The sequence below is a fragment of the Symphalangus syndactylus genome, chromosome 12 (assembly GCF_028878055.3).
Source record: "Symphalangus syndactylus isolate Jambi chromosome 12, NHGRI_mSymSyn1-v2.1_pri, whole genome shotgun sequence".
Taxonomy (NCBI): Eukaryota; Metazoa; Chordata; class Mammalia; order Primates; family Hylobatidae; genus Symphalangus; species Symphalangus syndactylus.
The window spans coordinates 24,960,881-24,986,197 of NC_072441.2; the positions used below are offsets into that span (position 1 = coordinate 24,960,881).

General features: G+C 38.9%; 1 long non-coding RNA gene across 1 annotated transcript in view; it reads right to left on the bottom strand.

The window, feature by feature from the left end:
• Positions 1–24,816, bottom strand: part of LOC134734609 (uncharacterized) — a 62,140-nt gene extending 37,324 nt beyond the window's left edge. The window contains exons 1-3 of the long non-coding RNA XR_010117747.1: positions 24,714–24,816; positions 17,545–17,633; positions 15,177–15,262 (exon numbers count right to left, since the gene is read on the bottom strand). This is a non-coding gene — a long non-coding RNA (uncharacterized lncRNA). The remainder of the gene's footprint in view (positions 1–15,176; positions 15,263–17,544; positions 17,634–24,713) is intronic.
• Positions 24,817–25,317: the final 501 nt, after the last annotated feature.

Genomic DNA, 25,317 nt, shown 5'->3' on the forward strand with positions numbered 1-25,317 from the left:
TTCTTTGCGAAATCTTCATACTGTTTTCCATAAAGATTGTACTAATTTACATTTTGACCAACAGTATTTAAGTTTTTCCTTTTTTCTGTATCCTCACCAACAACTGTTGTTTTTTAATTTTTAATAATAGCCATTCGACTGATGTGAAATGGTATCTCATTGTGGTTCTAATTTGCATTCCTCTGATGACTAGGGATGTTAAATTTTTTGATGTTTATTGGCCTTTTGTATGTCTTCTTTTGAAAAATGTTTATTTATGTCCTTTTTCGTGGGCTTGTTTTTTTTCTTTTTTCTTTTCACATAGAGAGGGGAGCAAAGTTACATTTTTCTTTTCCTCTCGTTTAGTTGTTTGAGCTCTTTGTAGATTGTGGATATAGGCTCTTTGTGGGATGCATAGTTTGCAAATATTTTCTCCCATTCTTTGGGTAGTCTGTTTCCTCTATTGGTTGCTTCTTTTGCTGTGCAGAGCTTTTTAGCTTAATTAAATCAAATTTCTCTGTTTTTGTTTTTGTTGCATTTGCTTTTGAGGTCTTAGTCATAAGTTTTTTGCCTAGACCTTCATCCAGAAGAAGTTTCTTCTAGAATTTTTATAGTTTTAGGTCATAAATTTAAGCCTGTAATCTATCTTGAGTTGTTTTTTGTATGTGGTGTGAGATAAGGGTCCAGTTTTATTTATTTATTTGTTTACTTATTTTTTGAGACGGAGTCTTGCTCATGCCGTGGCACGATCTTGGCTCACTGCAAGCTCTGCCTCCTGGGTTCACACCATTCTCCTGCCTCAGCCTCCTGAGTAGCTGGGATTACAGGCGCCAGCCGCCACACCTGGCTAATTTTTTGTATTTTTAGTAGAGATGGGGTTTCACCATGTTAGCCAGGATGGTCTCTATCTCCTGACCTCGTGATCCACCCGCCTCGGCCTTCCAAAGTGCTGGGATTCAGTTTTATTCTTCTACATATAGCAATCCAATTTTCTCAGCCCCGTTTATTTAAAAGGGTATTCTTTCCCCAGTGTACATTTTTGGCAACTTTGTTGATGATCAGTTGCTTGTAGGTATGTGGCTTTTTTTTCTGGTTTCTCTATTCTGTTCCATTGACCTATGTGTCTATTTTAATACCAGTGCCATGCTGTTTTGCTTACTATAGCCTTGTATAATCTGAAGTCAGGTAATGTGATGCCTCAAGCTTTGCTCCTTTTGCTTTGGATTTCTTTGGCTATTTGGACTCTTTTGGTTCTATATGAATTTTAGGATTTTTTTTTCTAATTCTGAAAAAAATGACATTAGTAATTTCATAGGAATTGTACTGAATCTGTAGATTACTTTGGGCATTATGGTCCTTTTAACAATATCGATTCTTTCAATCCATGAGCATGGAACGTTTTTCCATTTGTTTGTGTCATTTACAATTTCTTTCATCAGTGTTTTGTAGTTCTCCTTGTAAAGATCTTTCTCCTTGGTTAAATATATTTCTAGCTAGTTTATTTTTTGAGCTATTGTAAATGGGATCGAGTTCTTGATTTAGTTCTCAGCTTGATTATTATTGGTATATAGAAATGCTGCTGGTTTTTACACATTGGTTTTGTATCCTGAAACTTTACAGAAGTCATTTCTCAAATCTAGAAGTATTTCGGAATAGTCTTTAGAGTTTTCTAGGTAAAAGATCATGTCATCAGCAAACAGGCATAATTCAACCTCTTCTTTTCTGATTTGGATACCTTTTGTTTTTTTCTCTTGTCTGATTGCTTTAGATAGGACTCTCAGTACAATGTTGAACAAGAGTGATGAAAGCAAACATCCTCATCTTCTTTCGGTTTTCATGGAGAAGGCTTTCAACTCTTCCCCATTTGGTATTATGTTGGCTGTGGGTTTGTCATATATGGCATTTATTATGTTGAGATATGGCCCTTCTTCTAGCCTAGTTTGTTGAGTTTTAATCATAAAGAAATGATAAATTTTACCAAATACTTTTCTTAATCTATTAAGATGATCAAATGGTTTTTGTTTTTAATTCTGTTTATGTGGTGAATCACATTTGTTGATTTGCATATATTGAACCGTGCTTGTATCCCTGGAATAAAACTCATTTGATCATGGCATATTATCTTTTTAATTTGCTGTTGGGTTAGATTTGCTAGTATTTCGTTGAGAATTTTTACATCTATGTTCATCAGGCATATTGGCCTGTAATTTTCTTTTTTTGTGTGTGTCCTTGCCTGGTTTTGGTATCAGGGTGATACTGGCTTTGTAGCATGAGTTAAGGAGTATTCCTTCCTCCTTGATTTTTTAAAAAAAGTTTTAGTAGGAATGGCACCTGTTAGTCTTTGTACATCTGGTAGAATTTAGCTGTGAATCTGTCTGTTTTAGGCCTGTTTTCATTGGGATATTTTTTATTATCAATACAATCTCGCTACTCATTATTGGTTATTTCAGGATATCTATTAATATTTCTTTTTGGTTCAGTCTTGAGAGGTTTTCTGTTTCCAGGAATTTGTCTATTTCCTCTAGGTTTTCTAGTTGGTGTGCATTGAGATACTCATAGTAGTCTCTGATGATCTTTTGTATTCTTGGTTTGAGTTGTAATGTTTCCTTTATCATTTCTGATTGTGCTTATTTAAATATTTTCTCTTTTTTTCTTGGCTAATCTAGCTAGCAGTCTATTGATTTTGTTTATCCTTTCAAAGAACTAGTGTAGCTCCCAGGAGTTCTCCGAGCTTCTTGTATCTGGATATCTAAATCTCTAGCAAAACCACAAAAGTTTTCAATTATTTCCTCAAATAGGTTTTTCAAGCTTTTTTCTTCTTTTCCCTCAGGAATACCTGTGCCTCATAGGTTTGCGTGATTTGCATAACCTCATATTTCTTGAAGGTTTTGTTTATTGTTTAAAATTCTTTTTCCTTTATTTTTGTTTGACTGGGTTAATTTGAGAGACCTGTTTTCAAGCTCCAAAGTTTTTTATTCTGCTTGGTCTAGTCTTTTGTTAAACTTTCAACTATATCTTGTAATTCCTTCAATAAATTTTTCACTTTTAGAAGTTCTGTTTTTAAAAAATACTTCTCTCTTTAGTAAATTTTTATTCATATCCTGAATTGTTTTTCTGGTTTCTTTGTGTTGGTTTCCAACTTTTTTTTGGATCTCATTGAGCATCCTTGTAATTCATACTTTAAATTCTCTATTTGGCATTTCAGAATTTTCATCTGATTAGGATCCATTGCTATAGAGCTAGTGTGATCTGCAGGGGGTGTTGCAACACCCTGTGTTTTCATACTGCCAGAATTCTTACACTGGTTCCTTCTCATTTGTGGAATCTTTCATTTCTTACTTTTGAATTTACTTTCATCTGGATGGGACTTTTTTCCCCCTTTGAGAGTGTGACTGTAATGTATGTTGAATAGGGTCATTTGGCTTTGCTTCTGGGTGCTTTCATGGGGCCAAGGGTCTGTTTGAATTCCTTAGTTATAGATAGCCTTAGTATGGTGGTTTTCCAAGATTCTGGTTGTAGTAGTGGTGTACTGGGCATGTGAACAGGCTCACTGCCTCCTGCAGAGACAAGAAGGCAGAGGTCTTTGTAAGCTTACTTCATTCCCCAGTGCCATGCACTTCTGTCAGCAGCTATTGTATTGGGTTGTGCAGTTCAACCTCTAGGCCAGTAGGTGGTGCTTGGGGGTAAAATCTGGCTGAGCACTTGTAATTGTGCCAGCAGATGTTGTAATGGGCTGTGTAGGTTGACCTCTGGGGTTGTAGGTGGCACTTACAGGAGAGAAGCAGCTACGGCGGAGGCAATGGAATTTATGCTTGGCCTTTGTTAAAACCAGGAGAAGCATTCGGATGTCTCAGGCATGGGTAGGTTGTGGAACTATGTTCCCTATCCTGTGTTCTACCACTAAGCAGGTGGGAGGAGCAAAGCCAGGTGGGGCTGTGTTGGGCAAGCCTGTGTCCAGGCTCCCTGTGACAGGCACAAGTGCTGGCTCCAACAGGGGTTAGGGGGCAGCTCTCTTGCCACTGGGACAATTTTCCACGGTGGTGGAGGCACCTCTACCACACCAAAGCACCTGCTGAGGAGAGGGGGAATTTGGGCGGAAAAGGGACAGTTGGGGTTCCACCGCTCACTGGTGGGTAGTAGCATTCATCCAGCTCTCACAGCCTAATCCAGCAGGTCTCCCACTAGCATTTGGCCACGGGCAGCAGGTCACGACAGCCAGCCCTGTCCCAAGCAGTCTGCCGTTCAGATTGCAAAGCTTCCCCAGGCCCTGAGGTTCCCTGCCTGAAACAGAAGATACACCCCATGGCACACCCTTCCTGGATCAGTCTCACAAAGGATGAGGTGCCCAGCTCCTGCACGGCGGCATGAATACATGCCACACTCTCCTCTTCATTCTGATGGTGGAATCTCCTCCTCCACTCAGGATTAGATTGACAATATCATCCCTTGGCTCCTGGACAGCTTGAGTCCTGAAGTCGGGGGATGCAATCAGGCCAGTGACCTCGTCCTCAGGCCTCCTGGATTCAGGTGCTGGCTGAGATAGGGAAGGGCCAGCTGGTCCCAGATTTCCAGCAGAATACTCAGTCCTGGCAATGGTAGTTGCTGCAGCCTTGCCATCAGGAAAGGCAGGCCCCGTTCTACAGAACAGCCAGGCAAGCAGCTTTGTGGAAGGCAGGCAGGTGTTGATTGTGTGGGTTCACAGCAGTGGCAGGAGTATTTGTCCTTGGTGCAGGTGAGAGTGCCCAGCATCTCCTCTCACTCCCTGGCCCAGCAGCCAGCAGGGGTAATAGTAGCCCTAGCACCCATACTGATCCTTGGGGAATGGGCTCCTAGAATGGCGCTGTGCTGCAGCTACCCAGTACTCAGAAGCCTGTGGACTCCACGTGAGTTTGAGCAACGCCTCTGCACAATCTCCAGGCAGCTTTCTATACTAGTCTGGAGGCAGGAGGGTCAATGGGCTGTCCTGTAGCTAGGACTGTAAAGGTCCGTGGAGAGAATGTGGGGCCCCATGGGTCTCTCACTTACCCCTTTACCCCTTCCCTGGGTCTGAGAGCTGGTGCCTTTTAAAATTTACTTTGCTGATCTTGACCTCAATATATAAAATCAATGCTATTCTCTTCCATGCTCAAAAAGGCTTTCCTTTGTATACGTTCCTTCCATATTAGGTAGGCACTGGAAATTACGACAAAACTCTTATTTCCCATCTCTTTTGAGGAATATAAAGGCCTATAATTGGATGAATGCAACCTAGCATATACAGTGACTTGGATCAACTCTCACGTGGGATTGAAGGGGAAGAAAACAAAGAAGACTGTGTATCTACTACACACCAGGAAATAGAAAAGCAGGAAAATTGCCTCAATGTCTGAAACTGAAACTTGGTATTATGGGATGACTGACTCTATGACTGGCAGTGATTAATTTTAGAAAGAGATAGAAACAGGTAAATGTTCTTCATTAGACAAAGTATTCTATTTTTTATAATAGAACTTTCATCTGTAGTTATTCCTTTACTTTATTCTCCCTTAGAAATGGCGTCTTTGTAAGTAAGGATGGTAGCTTATACGTTCTTCCATTTGAAGACTTAGAATGCTTTTGCATAGTTCAAGAGTCATTCTTGTTGGATTTGGGGCTAAGTAAGAGTTAGACTCTGAGATTCTCCTGTATTCTTACATTTTTAAGTTCAGAGATATAAGGTGAATAACTAGTAGCATAGTGTTGTTCTTTTCCTTTAAAATCAAATCTAGGGAATCGTTTTATTCCTATTATATTTCTATTTTCCCAGTTCTTCAAGGAATTGTAGGTCTGCATCGGTGTTTCTGCCTTTGAGAAAGCACATGCCTCTTCCAGTCTTCAGCAGTCTTTACCAGTCAGCCTTGCTAGAGATTCTGGGAGCCTCTCAAACATTTTCTTTGGGTCTGCATACTCCATTCTTCTTTTTCTTTCCTGGGAGAGAAGTCTGAGGATTGTGTGTTTTTCTGCAATCCCACAAAGCTATTTGGGACATGGTAAAACTCCCACCTTTTTCTCTAGGGCAGTGTGATGAAACGATGGGACATTGAGTGCCAGACTTGCTTCTCTTTCTTCCTCATCAAGCAGAAGCCTCAGGATTGTGAACCTTCTCTTCATTCTGTAACACCATGCAGGCTTTCAGAGATTGGCTCATGTCCTCTTTTCGTCTTCTTTTTTTTTTTTTCTGCAGGAGTGTACCAGAACACCAGGAAGCTGGGTGCAAAATCAAAGCAACTCTTCCCATTTTTCTTTTTAATTTTAATTTTGTAGAGATGAGGTTTCTCTATATTGCCCTGGCTGGTCTCAAGCTCCTGAGCTCAAGCAATCCTCCCACCTCAGCCTCCCAAAGACTTCTCATTTTGATGTTTTTGATGTAAGGACCCCCTTAAGTGGAATTAAATAAAAATGTATTTTAAGAAAAAGTAGAAGAGACAATGGTAAAAAGGTTTAGGAAACACACACACACACATATGGACATATTGAACTGCATTAGTATCTTTAAAAAATGTATTTTGACCTATTTCAAACAAATTACACTCTGATAACTTTAGAGATTTCTAGGCCTAATTTCTGTGTCGTTATAGCAATTAAAGATTCTAATATTCACATAGCTGTTGTCATCTTGTCAAACTGGATTTTGTTTAAGAATGTCTGGGAAATTCTTGCTTCTGCACTTAGTAACAGACCAACAATCAGGGAGTCTTGGCTCGGAGGTTGAAATCTCAAGGGTTCAGAAAGAAAGTGGTAAAGAATTAAATATGAATAACGTTATGTCTGATGCACCTTTCCTGGAAGGGTGATGGTGCAAAATCTTTATTGTAAAATTTTAAAGGCTTTCTTAAGAGTTAAAAATTACTTTCTGTTCAACATGTTATGTTTTCTAAGTGAAAATTCAGTAGGTGCTATCTGAAATTTTTTAACTGGACTGCCTAGAACAAAATTGTTTATTTTCCTACTTAGAAGGTGTAAAAGTGCTGAATCCTCAATTTTCAAATTTGTTGATTTACTAAATCAATATATATTAAACATAAACTATATAGACAAGTACTGGTACAGACATTGCCTACATAGCAGTTAACAAAATGCACAAAATCCCTGTCCTTGTGAATCTCACTTTCTAATGTGAGGGTAGATGGAACAGATACTAATCAATATAAATACATAAAATATATGGCATGTTTATGTAACATAAAGCAAAGAAGGAAAGTAGGAAGTGCTGGGTGTGTGGTGAAGTGCTGGATATGGATACATGGAGGGATGCTGGACATGGCCAGGCTAGAGTGGTCAAGGAGGCTCTCCCAAGAAGATGGTACTTGAGTAATACCTGAAGAAAGAAATAGAGTGAGCCACGTGATTGTTTGGGGGAAGAACATTCCAGGCAGAGAAAAAACAAGAGGTGGGATTGTGCATGGTAAGAGCAGTTTGACTAGATAAATGTGAGCAAGGAGTAGAATGATAGGAGCCTGGTTTGGGGAATTCACATATGACATAGGACCTTGGATAACACTGAAGGGGCCACAGTTTTACCCAAGAAGCCCCTGGAAATTTTGAATGGAGAAGCTACAGAATCTACTTTATAACATTAAAAAAAGATGACTGTGGATCCTGTGCTCATAAGAGAATATAATCTATAGTGAAGTCTCCTTGTCTATACGCTATATGGTTATTAAGTTCTGTAAGTTTCAGGGAAGTTGGCAGCTGAGCAGTGGACTGAGGGAAGACACAGATCCACCCATGTCATGTACTACTATGGATTCTTCTGAGTTCATGAGACATGAAATCAAAGACTCAGCTTAAGGTTATTGACAGAGTTTGTCATATACCTATTTGCCACTCAAAAGTTTCTTCCCATAAATCTTAGGTGAAAACAGCACAACAAGAAGGGATGACAGGCTTTAGAATTAGACGGAGCTGCCTATAATCTTTTTTCATTTACTAGCTATGGTATCTTTGTCAAATTATCTCACCCATGGGAATGGAGAAAATATTGCCCCTCTCATGGAACTGTTATAAGGATATGCACAGACACACACACCACACAAACGTATGCTATTGCCCAGCTAGTGACTGATACAAAGTAGGCAAGCAATAGACATTAATTTCTTTCCTTCTTTGTTGGCCTTTTGAAACTAATCACCCTTGTGCCTTTGGCAGATTTAATGATAACAGGTAACTTAAATGCCTGGATTTGGAATTTCTAAGATATATAATTCTAATTATAGATGAGTTGGTTTATAAAGACAGTTACCCTATGTGCTAGGTCTCTATAGAAGAATAGCTGAAACAGAAAGCAGTCTCTCTTGCCTGCCACCACATAAGACATGACTTTGCTCCTCTTTGCCTTCCACCATGATTGTGAGGCTTCCTTAGCCATGTGGAACTGTGAGTCAGTTACACCTCTTTCCATGATAAATTACCCAGTCTCAGGTATGTCTTTACCAGGAGCGTTAGCACAGACGAATACAGTAAATTGGTACCAGGTAGTGGGGTGCTGCTGTAAAGATACCAGAAAATGTGGAAGTGACTTTGGAACTGAGTAACAGATAGAGGTTGGAACAGTTTGGAGGGCTCAGAAGAAGATAGAAAAATGTGGGAAAGTTTGGAACTTCCGAGAGACTTGGAGGGCTCAGAAGACAGGAAGGTGTGGGAAAATTTGGAACTTCCTAGAGACTTGTTGAATGGCTTTGACCAAAATGCTGATAGTGATATGGACAATAAAGTCCAAGCTGAGGTGGTCTCAGATGAAGATGAGGAACTTGTTGGGAACTGGAGTAAAGGTCACTCTTGCTATGCAAAGAGGCTGGCAGCATTTTGCCCCTGCCCCAGAGGTCTGTGGAACTTGAACTTGAGAAGTGATGATTTAGGGTCTCTGGCCAAAGAAATTTCTAAGTGGTGAAGGATTCAAGAGGAAGCAGAGCATAAAAGTTTGGAAAATTTGCAACCTGATGATGTGATAGAAAAGAAAACCCTGGCCGGGCGCGGTGGCTCACGCTTGTAATCCCAGCACTTTGGGAGGCCGAGGAGGGCGGATCACGAGGTCAGGAGATCGAGACCACGGTGAAACCCCGTCTCTACTAAAAAATACAAAAAATTAGCCAGGCGTGGTGGCGGACACCTGTAGTCCCAGCTACTTGGAGAGGCTGAGGCAGGAGAATGGCGTGAACCCGGGAGGTGGAGTTTGCAGCGAGCCGAGATCGCGCCACTGCACTCCAGCCTGGGCGACAGAGCAAGACTCCGTCTCAAAAAAAAAAAAAAAAAAAAAAGAAAAGAAAACCCCATTCTCTGGGGAGAAAGTCAAGCTTGCTGAAGAAATTTGCATAAGTAACGAGGAGCCAAATGTTATTCACCAAGACAATGGGGAACATGTTTCCAGGGCATGTCAGAGACCTTCATGACAGCCCCTCCCATCACAGGACTGGAGGCCTAGGAGGGAAAAATGGTCTCCTGGGCCAGATCCAGGGTCCTCCTGCTGTGTGCAGCCATGGAACTTGGTGTCCTGCATTCCAGTCACTCTAGCTGTGGCTAAAAGGGATCAAGGTACAGCCCAAGCCATGGCTTCAGAGGGTGCAAGCCCCAAGCCTTTGCTGCTTACACGTGGTGTTGGGCTTATGAGTGCCCAGAAGTCCAGAGATCCAGACCATCCTGGCTAACATGGTGAAACCCCATCTCTACTAAAAATACAAAAAATTAGCTAGGTCTTAGTCTTAGCTTCATGAAAACTAAATTTAACAATTTTTTTAGTATCTCCCACATACAAGGCATTGTCCTCAGTCTTATCGTTAGTCGAACAAGATAAAGCTCCTCTTGTCCTAAGGAGACTACACTAGGGAGATAAGGTACATAAGAACACCTAATATAGTACAAAGAAAATTTAGTATCTCTTGCCATGAAAGGGACCCAGGGGTCCTTGATTCAAAATTTCAAAAAAGGGATAACATTTAGCTGATAACACTGAGGAACTGGCATTTGAGATTTGAAGGCATGATAAAATTTGACTAGAGGAGATGAGGGGTAGAGGTTATTCTAGGCTGCAAGAGAAGCAGAAATGAGAAAGTGCAGGGTCTTCTGTAGCAAACTGGGTCTGTGCGGCTGGTGTATAGGGAATGCAAAAGGTTAAAGTGAGCAGGAATAGAGGAAATGAAAATTTGATGGGGAAGCTTTGGATGCCAAGCTGAGGCAGATACTCACAATTCATTAGAGTGGGGAGTCACTAAAGGCTTTATCAGAGTGATAATTTAGGAAGATGAATCTGGCAGCATTTTCAAGGGTGAATTGAAAAAGGGAAACCCATTTAGAAAGCCAATATGAAAGTCTGGACTTGAGGTAATGAGCTCCTACACTGATAGAATAGCAACGGTAATGAAGAGAAGAGGTGTTGCAGAGGAAGAACATACATGACTTAGCAGCTGATGGGCTAGAGCAGGAGGCAATCGGGAAGAATGAAGATTAATTTTCAGGTATCGATTGTGTGAGTGAGAGACAGCTGCTGCTCTTAAGATGAACAGGGAGTAAATGCAAGAAGCTGCTTAGGAGAGTATTACTATTTCAGTGTGGGCATTAGGATTGAGGTGAAATTGCAGTAGGACATCCCACAAGAGTTAGCATGTAGATAGGTGGAAAGGCAGCTGCTTTTAGGAGATCGGTCAGAACTATAGATACATGTTTGGGACTCATCTGAATGGATATGATGCTTGCTTGACACTGCCAGTAAATGAAATCCTTTTTAAAGAGTGTGTGTAGAGAGACAGATAAGAATATAAGAGCTTCTAAGGGAAAGATCTACATTTACACAGTGCAGAGAGGAAAAAGCCTCAACAAAGCACTCAGAGAAGTTGTGAAACAGAAAGGAGGAGAGCAAGTACAGTACAGAGTTACAGTTCAACTTCAGCCAATTCAGTGGAACAAAAACTATTCATTAGGCAGTTACCGATAAGATAACATATTAGGTACTGGGAAAACTACAATAAATAAGCCAAATACTTTCTTGCCTTCACGTATGTTATTGTCTAGTAGGAGAAAAAGACAATTACAATTGTAATTACAATACAGCATGAAAAATGCTCCATTGATTATTAGAGCCATGTGTCCTTACCTTTCTATGCCTCAATATTATTATCTATAACATAAGAATATTAGTAGTATCTATTGTATTGGATTGTTGTAAAGACATAATACATGTAAGGCACTTCCAGGCACACAGAAACTACTCAATAAATGTTAGCTCCCCCTTCTCCTTTTATTATTTTTGACATCTTATTATTGCTATGATAAGAGAAATATAAGGTGCATATAAAGTGATGAGGGTGGTCATGGAAGGCATCTCGAAGGATTAGTGTTCAACTGGGAATGAAAGCAAAGAGGAAATGAAAATTGCTCCAATTAGAAAAAAGTAGTTTATGAAAAGGTCCAGTAGTGTGGGCATGGTGGTAATCCCAGCACTTTGCGAGGCTGAGGTGGGAGGATTTCTCGTGGCCAGGAGTCCAAGACCAGCCTGGACAATATACTAAGGCCCCATCTCTACACAAAATGAAAATTAAAAAAAATTAGCTGGGCATGGTGGCGCATATCTGTAGTCCCAGCTACTCAGGAGGCTGAGGCAGGAGGATCACTTGTGTCCAGGAGTTTGAGACTACATTGAGTCATGATTGTGCCACTACCCTCCAGTTTTGGCAGCAGAGTGAGATACTTTCTTTAAAAAAAAATTAAAAAAGGAAAAGGTCCAAAGGCAAGAGAGGCTGTATTGTATCTCTTAAGACAAGGGAGAAAGATTATAAGGAAGAAGTGGGCAACAGGACTAAATCTCACAAAGAATGTAAGGATGCTGAAAACAGAGAAAGACGTTTAGATTTATTAATTAGAAAGTCTCTTTGTACATTCCTTACACCCAACAAATTCATATGTTGAAGCCCTAATCCCAAATACCTCAGAATGTGACTGTATCTGGGGATGAGGCCTTTTAAGAGGTGATTAACTTAAAATAAGGCCATTAGGGTGGGACCAAATCCAATTTGACTAGTGTTCTTATAGGAAAAGAAAATTTGGACACGCAAAAACAGACACCAGGCATGTGCCTGCACAGAGGAAAGATGTGTGAGACACAGTGGGGAAGCGATCTGAGGCCAAGGAGAGAGGCCTTAGAAGAAAACAAGTTGGCCAGCACTTTATTCTTGAAATTCTAGCCTCCAGAACTGTGAGAAAATAAACTACTGTTGTTTATACCACCCAGTCTGCAGTGCTTTGTTATGGCAGCCCTAGCAAACCAATACACACCGTTACATTCCAAGAGAGTAGCTAAGCCAGAATACAGTGTGTTAATAATGAGTGGTGGGGAGAAAATAGAAGCAATTGGAAAATTAGTGGATTTATAAGAAGATAATAATGTACCATGTCTTTTTCCCCAGGGGATTTGATTACTGTGAGTGTAGTTTTTTTTCTAAATGACTTAGAGTTTTTCATTTTCTAGTCTCTTAAATTTGTTTTTATAATAAAATAATTTAAAAACTATCTCAACTATATGGGAAAACTGCCTTACCTCTTCTTGATTATTATAGCTGAATCTATCATGTAACTGCAGGGTAAACCAAGGCATTTTCTTTTATAGTGACATTATCAGCAGTTCCAAAGTTGAAAATGTCATGATTTCCCTAGAGACAGGAAGATTTCTATTTTTGGAGGGCAGAGTGGGGAGTAAGCATGGGAAAAGATATAAAAGCATTGGGGGTAGGTTTTGTTTCCTTCTAAAATAATATCTTTATCTAGATTCCCAACTCCTAAATTGTAGGAATAAGACCGCTTTCATACACATTGTACTAAGGTTCAAAAAACATTTAGCAATTATATAGCAGTATTAAATACACAGGGGCAAGAATTCAGGTTTTATAAGAGTTAATGACCTAACATGAGTTTCTACCAGACTCCAAGATAGAGCCTTTTCTTACTTATGGAAACTTGAGTTTTTTCCTGGTCTTTCCAGATGTTCTCATTGTCATCATCATGATTTTGGTGAAGTTGTACTTACACCTGGAATAGCATTTCATCGCCACTCCAAAATATTTTATATGCTTCTCAATTCTGCTTATCTTTTAAGATCTGCTCAAGTTCTTCCTCTTTGAATGAAGCTTTCTCTGTGTACTCTAATCAAAAGGATTCTGTTTTTTCATGATCTCCCGTAGCATTTACATTCTGTTCCAGCAGCATAGGATGAAAATCATAGACTTTCAACTTGGACAGACCCAGGTTCAAATTTCAGATCTTTCTTCTGATAGTCATTCAAGTTTGGATGAATGGGTTAATTTTTATGAACTTTCCTTTTTTTTTGAAAAGTAAATTGGTAGTAGGATTGTGTTAATAATTAAATAAGGTTATGTATTTGAAATGCTTGGCAAATAGTTGATGACTTAGAGTCTGTGCTCTCTTGGTTAGAAGGAAAGAAACTTGCTCACATTAATTTAAGTTAAGAGGAGGTTATCATAAGGATACAAGGATGTTTACAAGGAATCCTGGGAAGACTGAACAATCAGGCTGCAGAGACAGTGGAAACTGAGGTGATCCAGAGTTCTAGCTACCCTCCCATCTTTGTCTCTGCAACCCATGGCTTCCCCTTTCCTCTCTGCATAGCTACTCTGATCTTTCCCAGCCAACTTTCTCTCCATTTCTTTTCCTCATAAGATATACCTCTAAAATGGCCACTCCAGCTCAAACTCTAAGTGAATCTTTAGTGCAAGCACCCAAATCACACATAACTTTCTTCCTTGTCCTTTTGGTTCAAATTCCTTAAGGAGAGGATCTGATTGGCTTGGTCTCTTTTCAAGTGAGACCACAAAAATTGCTGGCCAGCCTAGATTAAAGTACCTCATCCAGGGCCCCAGCCCCTTTCCATTTGTTTGTCACTTGGAAGCTGGGGTCTTTGCGCTCTGCTATTTATGACAAGAGCAAGGAATGAAACAGATTCCGTAAGAGAAGAGCCAGTGATGGGGGGAAGAATGAGGAGGTACCACCAAATATTTCGAGGATTTCTAGTCAAATGTTTGCTACTCCTAACAACTTAACACTGATTCTATTCTATCATTTGTTTTCTGTACTTGTTTGCCTAAAATGGTGTTACTGTTTTGTGTAAGCAAAGAATTTTAAAATTTACTCCACATAATACCTTCCACAGTGTTAACATTTATTCCTCAATATTCATTAAATATTTATTGAGCACCTACATGTCAAGCACTATCATGAAGAGTATGGTAATAAACATAATTCTTGACCTCAGGGAGCTTACATTCTGAAATTTTTATTTTATGTATATTCCCAGTTAGGCATACAAAATTGTAGAAATTTTCATGATTTTATATAATCATCACCTTCAGAATAAATCCTTTTCTCACCACCCAATTTAAAAATACACCTACTACCACTAGTATACCCTTTCAGTTTTTATCCCCTGCTTCATTTGTCTTCCTAGAATTGCACAAACACATCGTGTATTACATTTATTGATCTTGTTTATTGTCTCCATTACTAGACTGCAAGCTTATGAAAGTAGAGATTTTTATCCCTTTTCTTCACTGTGTATTGTTAGTGCTGGATATTTGTTGAAAGCACAAATAAATGAAGAAATGAATGAATCATCCTACTTATTTTTTGTCAAGCATCTAATGAGTCTCAGGCACCATGTTGGCTATTTTTATAAAGATCATTTTACTTACCTCTTCCCAATAAGTCCATGAGGTATTTGTTATGGTCGTCTCTACTTCATATATTGAAAAATTGGGCATAAGAGAGACTAAAATCCTTGCCCTAGTTCACACAGCCAGTAGGTGGTAAACTGGGGTTCAGGTTTGTCTGACTCAAGAGTTCATGTTCTTCACCTCTAAACTGCATACAATTTGTAAGTAAAATACTAGTTTACAGAAGTAGTGATGGGTTTGTAATGGCCCATACTTTGCTGTAATGTTCATTTATTTGATGACACTGTAGGTTTGAAGCAGAGTTTTGATTGAGAAAGCAATCTAAATGGCTTGCTGTGCTAGAATGTTCTTGGCTTCATATCCCTGTCCTCTCCAGCCATGATTTTTGGGAAAGAGTCTTGAAGTACATCTAGGATGTATTTATTATTAAATATTTGTCTAGGGTGTTTGTAGTAAACAAAAGTACTTGTCTTTTAAATAAAACAAGAGGGCAAGTAACAAAGTCACCTTGTTTGGGTGCAATGTGAAGGAAGCGGGTAAATCTGTCAGGAGCTGTGGATGTTGCCACCAAGATTCTGAAGAGCCTCTTGGTCCTATCCAGAAAGACAGGAAACGCAGTTCATAAAAAACTAATTGAGTCTTTAATGCTTTTAACCAAGATGGTTGTGAAACACTCAGAAAAAGACTAGAATATAGTACTGGTTTAAGTGAGCTATAAAGTATAAAAGAGAATAAAGATAGAAGAACTTGGTAGTATAAATAAAACATAAAAATATTGAAATGGTAAATTTATACATGAAAGCATTATGACAAAATAACCCTGTGGCAATGATTAACTACATCAAATTATTTTTTGACGGAACAAAAGAAAGTACTGTAGATCACCAAAATGCCTAGATCAAGGAATCGAACATTCTTGACTAGTGCATTTGCAAAACCAAATAACTATAGAAATAGTATCTTCCGGTATTATTATATTTGTAGTTTTCCCCTTTTCTCTTCTTAATTTCAAATCTTAATACTCTGCCAGGAAGGGAGATGTATATATTAGCTATGTTTCTTCGGTAGAATTTCAACCCATCCCTTATGATTGTGCAGAAATTCCATAGACATTTTCCAGTAGATGCAGCAAAAGTGGTAGAGTTTGGTGGAAATACATTTCTTCTTTTAAAATGTGCACTCTGTTCTGTGCTCAGGTTAATAAGAGAAGATGAGAAGGCCAGTCTTTCAAAGCAACCCCAATCCTTTGCTTCCTGTTTTTAGTATGAGTCAAAGAAGACATACTCTCCCAGGCCTTGACTGGGAAGAGAAAAAGCAATGCCAGGTAGAGGTATTTTGAATGGGAAGAAAAGTGATGTGAAGGTGAAGTGGGAGAGTTCTCTGATCCCCGTCACAGGGCTTTCGACAGGGGTGCTCGCCTGTTCTGTCCCCGCTGCTGCTGGAAACCCCTTCCAGGATGGGGAGCGCGCAGACAGGTGAAGGAGCCCAAGTGGGAGTGTGTTACAGTGTGCCATTTCAGCTTTGCCATCCGCAGACGGCTTGAGTGTTAACCAGCTCAGTGGACCCTCTGCCTTTCTGCAAGGGCAGCGGGTCAGTGTGACAGCTTTCTGTATCCTGAGCTCTTGTCCAGCCAGCGTCCTGGAAAAATTGGGTCGCACATAGAGACTCAAGGATGAATGCGGGAGTTCTGTTGGGTGGTGGGGGTGGCTCTCAGCGGGATGGATGGGGAGCCGCAGTGGGGGATGGAGTGGGAAGATGATCTTCCCCTGGAGCTTCGCCATCCAGCGGCTGAACCCCTCTCCAACCGCCCCCAGCGGAACTCCTCTGGGCGTTCAGATGTCCCTCTTCTTCTGTCTTTGTCATGTCGTTCTGCCATTTATCTGCTTGTCCCCTCGTCTCCTTGCCTGCTCATCTGCTCTGGAGCCTGGGATCCTGAGTTGATATGGGTACAGGATAGGGGTCGTGATGGGTCAAAAGGCAACTTTTTGGGCGCAAAAACAGTAATGCCTGTTCTCATTTAGGGCCACGGGTATCCAGGCTTGAGGGTTGGGGCCTTTGCCGGGAAACAGCCCTCTTCTACCCAGTATTTCCCTGTCTCCTGTCCATATTAAAGGGACTGTGGAAGTCAGCGATCCACCAAGGAAGCTAAACCACATATGCAGTTAGAAGAAATAGGGAGGAATGTTTTGAGACCTGAGAACTAGAGCTAGAGTAGGCAAACTGCAGATCATTTTTCTATCTCTTTTAAATATCCATAAAATTTTGCAAAAAATAATTAGCAGACCTTGTTTATGTTAGGAAATAATATTTTTCAGTGTGTAGTGTTTCTGTCAGCAGAAAATGGAAACAGTGGTAGTTGATTCAGATGGTGTTAAGTTAAAAATTCCCTATTTGTTTTACTTTGTGAGATAAGTAAAGAAGAAACATTTTCAAGTATCTTGGAAATAGACATACAATTATGTGATTAAAGTATACACCATTCATCTATTCAACAGGTATTTGTTGAATACTTGTATGTGCCAAGCAGTTAAATGTTTCCTTAAAACTCAAGCCCACAGAAGGGCTTTGATATTCATAGGTACTGAGTGCAGTTGACAGCTTACTGTGACATTGTTTGAGAACATAATGTGTGTAATACTTAACACATAATGAACCATTGCTGCAGCTGTTAGGCACGTCTATAAAACTGTCATGACATTGCTGGTCATACTCTGGGGGATTTCTTTTTCATGACTTATTTTCGGGTTAAATTCTGCCAGCAGATTTCTATGTTTTCATTGTTAATAGTGCATACACCTTGCTGATAACCACAGGAGATTAAATTTAAGAAAATAAGTTTTTAGGATATTACCGGATTTATTGAATGAATTATTACCCTTGTATCTGAAAATTGTTCTTGATGTTTTGTCTTCCTTTTTGAGTTTTCTATACATACCATGTTTCTAATGCTGGAAACAGCTTCCTCTAGAATAAAGAATGAAGAAAATTGAAATGATCTCTGAAACTCGAGAATAGTTATGTAAAAGAGAAAAAACAAAGTCTATCGTTCAAAGGCTACCGAACCAGGAAACAGGCAGCCCGCATTAAAATCCCAGCTCTGGGATCAACTGGTTAGATGATTTTCATCAAGGCATCTTTTCTTTCTGTACTACTTCATCTACGAGTTGCTAACATTGAATGAACCTTTACAATGCTCCAGGTACTGTTTTAAGGTAGGATTTTTCACATGCTATTTCCTTTTATTTTTACAACAATCTAAATTGGCACTCTGATTATTTTCATTTTATAGATGAGGAAATGGAGGCACAAATAAATGAAGTAGTTTGCCCAAGCATGCATAGTTAGTAAGTAGCGGAGCTGGTATTCAAACCTGGGCAGTGTGCTCATCATTGCACCACGCTGCCTCCTTACAATACCTGTAATCAAATCACTCTACTAAAAGACCAATGGGTTAAAATATATTCCAAGATTTTAATTTTCACTTTTTCATCTTTAGGTTATTTAAAAATTATAAATATAATACTTAGCCAACTACATAGAAATATATAAAGTTGTGCACATTTACCCTAAAACCTAAAGTATAATAAAAAAAAAAATAAAAAATAAAAAAGAAATATATAAAGTTAAAAGTAAGATAGTCATGATCTAAATAATGATGCTATGGGCAATGATGGACCTCATATACAACGACAATCCCATAGATAATCATACCATATTTTTTCCTGTATTTTTTCTATGTTTACATATGTTTAGATACAAAAATACTTACCATTGTGTTACAATTGCCTACAGTATTATTACAGTAATATGCTGTTTAGGCTTGTAGCCTGTACCATATAGCCTAGGTTGTATTAAGCTGTATGACCTAGGTTTGTGTAATTACATTCTATGATGTTCACCAATGACAAAATCATCTAATGACAAATACTCAGGATGTATCCCCATCGTTATGCAATGCCTAACAATTGTACTTTATTCGTTAGTACTATTGTTAGACAAGTAATGACTGTTAACACAGTGCTGTGTATCCTTCCAGAGATTTTCTATACTCATATAACATTTTTTAAAGAAAAAGTGAAATATAGGGTAAGTATATGTGCCTGCCTGTGATGGGTTTAAGAATAGGCAAGTGAATCACTTCTGGCCAGGAGAGGTCAGGGAAGATCTGTTGACTTTTGGGAAAACAGAGAGGGCATCAATCAGGAACATTCCTGTTTTCAGCCTGTGGAAGTTGTATTGTGGGGATCTGCTGCCCAGGGCTACAGAAGTCCTCTTGTAAGCAAGAAGGCACAAGCCTGAGGGCAAAAATCAATGAATGGAAGATGCCAGAGCTGTGATATGAACTGCCAAATTAACCAACTCTGGGGCTTCCTCACCTTTGAATTTCTTGTTAAAATAATTTCAAAGGTTCTTATTATTTGAGAAGATTTTCCTCGTGTTTTTGGTTAACAGTACCTGGAGGCATTCTAATTGATAAATAATTACCAGGTCAAAGTAGTTCCACAGCTTCAAAAACCATATTTACTTGTCCCTCAAAGCTATTTTGCTGAGCCAAAATGAAAGTTTGAATTATTATTTATTGAATTCAGACAATGTAGATTACATATAAATAATTTAGGCTTCCAAGTCTTTTAGTAATAGTAGTGTGAGTGGAAAAAATTCAGGGCCCTAAATTTCCTGAACTTGTTTTTCCTTTCATTGTGTAGATAAGTTGAAAATGTTATAAAAATAAACCCAAAAGTGAAAACAAAGTATACTTTTTTTCAAAGTTGTTCCTATTAGGAACACCTTATAAAGAGAGAAAAGACAAACCTCATAGCCATGAAATGCAAATGAATTGTTTAAAATAGTGATGAGCTGACGGGCACCAGTTAGCTTCTCTTCTGAAAGTTTAGAATTTTAAGATATAAACAGTTTATTGCATTCTAGTCTTTTGAAATGAGAGTTCTACGTTTATGAAAAATAATCTGGAATATGTAACTTAAACTTTTAAGTTTATATTTTAGTTTTGAAGAGACATCTTTATTTTGGCCAAACCCTTGGTATCTGAAATTATAATCCTTTCATGAAAGAAATTAATGAGACATTCATATATTAATGTAATTCTTATGGAAATGGATCTGACCTAGGGAATCAAAGCTGTTCTGAAATTTTACACAGACTTTTAATATTAGTTTAATCAAAGGTAACACTTTCTAAGATGCATGATATTTGACTTTATAATATTTGAATTATTCATGATCTAAACTAGAGGGCTCAAATAACATGGTGTGCCATTTTCCCAATATTGTATATTAATATTTCAAAGATAACTTTTGCTGACAGTAATGATCCTGAAATCTGCAAGATCCTTCTAGATCAGAAAAGTCAGAGAGGCTATTAGGTGTAGTGGTTAAGAGTGTAGCCTTTGAAGTAATGCAATTCTGGATTCAAATCCCTACTCTGTCACTTATGATGACATCTTAGACAAATCATACAGCGTCACCCACCCCAGCCTTAGTTTCTCCATCTGTAAAATGGAAGCAGGGGAAGGTTGCTTACTAACATTACTAGCTTACAGAGTTTGAAGATCAAATGAAATGAAATGATTTATGTAAGATACTTTGCAGGGTGGATGGCCTATTAGAAGCATCCAACAAATTCAAGTCATTGTATATAAGAAACTCAACTCCCTTATAATTATGTAGAGCACTAAATTTTCTAAATAATTTCTATCATAGCATCCAAATGTATTTTGAGACAAATGAGTGGATGATAAGACAGATTTTGGTGTTATTATTTTATTTTATTTTATTTTATTTTATTTTTATTGTTTTGAAATAGGGTCTTACAGTGTTGCCCAGGCTAAAGTGCAGTGGTGTAATCATGGCTCACTGCAGCCTCACACTTCTGGGCTCAAGAGATTCTCCCACCTCAGCCTCCCGAGTAGTTGGCACTATAGGCATGCACCATCATGCCTGGCTCATATATATATTATATGTATATTTTTCTAGAGATGGGGGTCTTGCCTTTTTGCCCAGGCTGGCCTCAAACCTCAAACTCCTGGGCTCAAACGTTGCTCCCACCTTGGCCTCCCAAAGTGCTGGGATTACAGATGCGAGCCGCCATGCCTGGCCAGTACAGAAGATGAAAATTGGAGGTTGTCAATGAACTTGAGATCATTCATTCAATGCTCATTAATTCAATATTCACTTAACAAATATTTATTGAGTGTTTAGTATGGGCCAAGAACTGAGCAAAACATTCCACAATACAAGTCTGTGAAATAACCCAATCAAGAGCTGTGCATCTGTGCAGATGTTATTTTTGCCACCCAGTATCTGGTATTCATTTATTGTCAATTGAAAGCCTCTTCCCGAATAACGTATCTCTCCTCCACTATTTGTAACCTAGTTGTGCAGAGGGATGTGACATAAACCAAGACAATCAGACTCACTATCCTGGAATGTGGAAACTTGTGGGGAAGGACACATGGACAAAACCAATTGTAGCTCATTTAACCCAGTGACCATTAGTCCATGCTCAAAGCTGTTCTAACTTCCACCTTGATCATCTGATTCCATAGACCACATTCTATAATAATTTTCCCTTTTGCTTTGGTTGACAAATGTCAGATTGTATTTCTTTCAAGCAAAGAACCCTAACTGAAAGAACCTCTGAAACTGTGACATCATTCATTCTCAGAAGTCTTGGAATCTGTTTCTAGGAAAATCTTTTTATAATATTGATAATGTGCTATTAAGTTCTCTTCATCATTTCTACCAGAGAATTATGCTTGCTCTTAACAGACAAGCCTTGACACTCATACACATTAGATATGTCTAATCTGATTGTTACTCATCCATATTGTCTTAGTTGTGCATCAGAGATTCTCTATGCTTTTAGTTCATATCCACTCCGTTGTTCCCATATGCATCTATGTAGAATGGAGCCATGCAGAATGTCAAGCCAAATACTGCAAGCAAACCTAAAATCTGTTTGCACCACATGTGCTAGAATCCATTGGCCAAAGCAGTTTTCACGGCCAAGAGTGGGAACAGTGAGGTGAGACATATACTCTATTTAACCTGGTGGGAGATATTGTAAGTCACGTGGCAAGGGCGTGGATGTACAATTTTATTAAAAGGTGAGAGTGAAGGATTGGAGACAATAATCTAATCTACCGCACCTCCCATTTTCCCTCAGTGCACTGTACGACATCTCTTTTATTTATTGCATGCCGTCAGAATACAAGGCAGGTTAAGGGAGAACAGAAAGAAGGCAGACTCCTAGTTAATATGTCTATTTACACTCGGTCTTGAAGAAGAGAGGAAGTGGATGGCAATGTGTTATGATGTTTGGCAAAAGTATTCAGGTCACATTTCGTAGGAACTCTATTTACCCTTATAGACAAAATGTTTTGTGTGCATGTTAAATGTATAAACGTAACTTTTATTAAATACTTATTTTGTGGCAAGTTGGTGTAAGTTCTTTGTGAGCATTATCTCTTAAAATCCTCATAAAAATCCTGTGGGGTTTATAGTCTGAAAAAACAAAATTTTGAAAGGTTAAATAATTTTTTGCAAATGTAAGAGAAAACTAATTGTTCTGTAGCCCTGGCAACAAGTAGTCAACATAACTGGTTTTAAACCCAGTTACTTGCTCAATATCTGCTGCAGTGAACACACTTTTATAAACCAACTAATCAGGGCCAGCTCTTTGCTTCTGAAAGTTAGCCAATCAGGATTCACTCCAATAAACATATCCCAGAGTTTCAACCAATCCACCACAGTCCCTATCCCCAGTAATCAAACTTCTAAAAATAATATTAACGTATCTTCACCTCTCCAAGTCTCCTTGAACTGCATGCTTCCCTTAAAACCCACTGAAGACCAACAGAGCCTGTGACTGATCTAAAGCACCCATTTGTTTTTTTTTCTGTAGTAGCCACACATTCAGCTTTGTCTTTTTATTTCAGGTATCATATAATGGTCTCATTGTTCTTTGACAGCAACTTACCCAAGTTTACACAGCTGGCAAATGGTAAAGTCAAGTGACAATCCCAGTTCCATCTGATTTCAGAGCCTAAACTCCTACTCAGCATGATGTACTGTTTATCCTCGTTCCATAAAAATGATGGTCCAGGTACTCTTCCCTATAAAAGTTTAGCCTCTGATGGTATTTCGACTCTTGAATGGTTATTTACCTTTGCATATCTTATTTATCCAACTAACTTGTAAGTTCAATTGAATCTAACATAATCTCACGTTCCCAGTGGTGACCAATTCATCATTTACTTGTTATTTTTAAATATATTAAAAGGAATGCTTAGTATGTGCCACGCCACCGTGATAGTGATGGAATTAGGATGTTTTCACCCTCAAGGGCTGGCAGCCTAACTGGAGAGACAGAAAACAGCACTTCAATGTGAATTGTGCTACCACATATATAAGGTGCAGTGTGACCTGCGAGGGAAGAGTTACTAAGTCTGACATTAGCATTGTGAGCAGTCTTTAAGAAATGCCAAATGACTGATATTCGCATATTACTTAGTTATTTGGAGCAAACAATTATTTCAGAGTCAAGAAAAATGTCCTCAAATTTGCCAAAACTTATCAAAGTCAAATATTGAATCAGGAATTGCACTAACCCAAATTTGAATTATTTAGGAAGAGGACACATCATAAATGTGTGGTTTATCAAGTGGTAAAAAATATATTTAAGAGAATGCCATTTCCTATTTCTATTGCCCTAAAAATTTAGTTTTAATTTTTCTTACTGAGTATGGTGATCGTTGCCTAATATAGAGTATTGCACATTTCAGATACTTAATGCAAAAGATGGTGAGAATATGAAAAAAACACTTAATGATATTTGGTAAAACAGGAGCTGGCTTAATTAGGAGGCAGACACTCATAATGATCCTCAATTTCACTTGCACTTTTTCCTTTTCATTTTTGATACAAAGCTATTTTTCTGGATTACTTCCCACTCCTTTTCCTTGGCACTCCAACAGTTTTGAAACATGATGTAATCACTGAAATGAAAATTTTGTACACAAGAAAAGAAATCTCTAGTTTATACACAAGATGTCAGTGTGTTAGGCACAGAAACAATGTTTTCATTTAGTCTTGATTAATGACTGGGCATCGCCTTAGATTTCAGTACTTTTCTTGCTTTTCTCAAACAACTTTGACCTCTGCTAATAATTTTCCTGGCTGAGCCAAGAACTGAGAGCCACTACATAATGGCCGTTCCTTCTGCAGAGAGAACTGGGTGTCTGCTAGGAATGCACTGATTTAATGTGAGGTGATGTATGGTATCTTCTGAGTTACAATGATCTGTGGCCTTGGCTAACCAAAAAGACAGTAAGTGCATTTCAAAGCTTTAAAACATCATTGGGAAAGAGGATTGTGGCTGAAATGACTGCAGACCAAGTTTGGGTCTTTGATGCCTTTCTTCCTGATGGAACCCTGTGACTCCAGACTGCCCAGTACCCCCAGCCTCCTCACACAACTTTCTGGCTTTCTAACTAGATATTTACTCTTGTGTTCTAACCCTGTGTTTTCTTCCCTTACCCAGAATGTGCCTATTAACAAGTCCAGCACCCATTCTAGAGGCTGATCATTTGTATCAGATAAAATCATTCCTACACTATCCAAAAGGATGACAATAGCTACAATTTGCTGATCACTTACCGAGTTGCTTTAAAGGGCTCATTGCATTTAATACATACAAAAGCCCTGTAAAGCAAGTACCATAAATTTCCCCCACTTTACAGATTGCAAATAGAAGATTAAGAGAAGTAAGTCAATTGCTTCAAGTTCTTGGAGCCATCAAGCTTCCCATCCAGGTCTCCTGGACTCGAGTCCTCTTCTTTATTGGTGACCAATGAGAGGTTTCAAAGGACATTTTTAGTTTGATAAGGAATAGTGCCCACAAGAATTCTGTCTACCGTAGGATTTTGAGTATTAACAAAAACCTCTAGGGAAAGATATTCTTGTTCAAGTGGTAGCTTTCCTGATGTTTCTCAAATAAAACTAAATAGATAAGTTTTCTACTCACTAGAGGGTCAGGCTAGTTGTGCTTCACACAGTAGCTGATGTGGTGATAGGAGCAGGAGGAAGAGCCCACAACTATGTACAGCCCTTTTCCCTTGTGACCAACTGTTTACCTCCTTCTTTGTGTCAGTAGCCAAGGGAAACATAGAATCACAAAGCACAGAATGATAGAACACTAGTGTTGGGCTCGTAGAAGTGTTTAAATCTAAACCCTACATTGTAGGGAGGTAGAAACTGATCAAGGAATAAAGTGACTCAAAGTTACCCAGCCAGGAAGAAGGTAGTGGAGTCAGAACTCAAGTCTTTTCCCTCCCTCCCCTTCCTTCCTTCCTTCCTTCCTTCCTTCCTTCCTTCCTTCCTTCCTTCCTTCTTCCTTCGTTCTTTCCTCCCTGCCTCCCTCCCTTCCTTCCCTCCCTCCCTCCTTCATTCTCTCTTGCCATTTATTTTTCAGTGTCTATAATGTGCCAGTCACTGGGTACTGGAAATACAGCAAACACATTTTAAAAAAATCCTTGCTATGATGGAGTTTACACTCCAGTGGGAAGAAACACATAGCAAACAAATACACCAGTAAAACACCTACTATGCCAGATGGTGCTAAGAGGTAC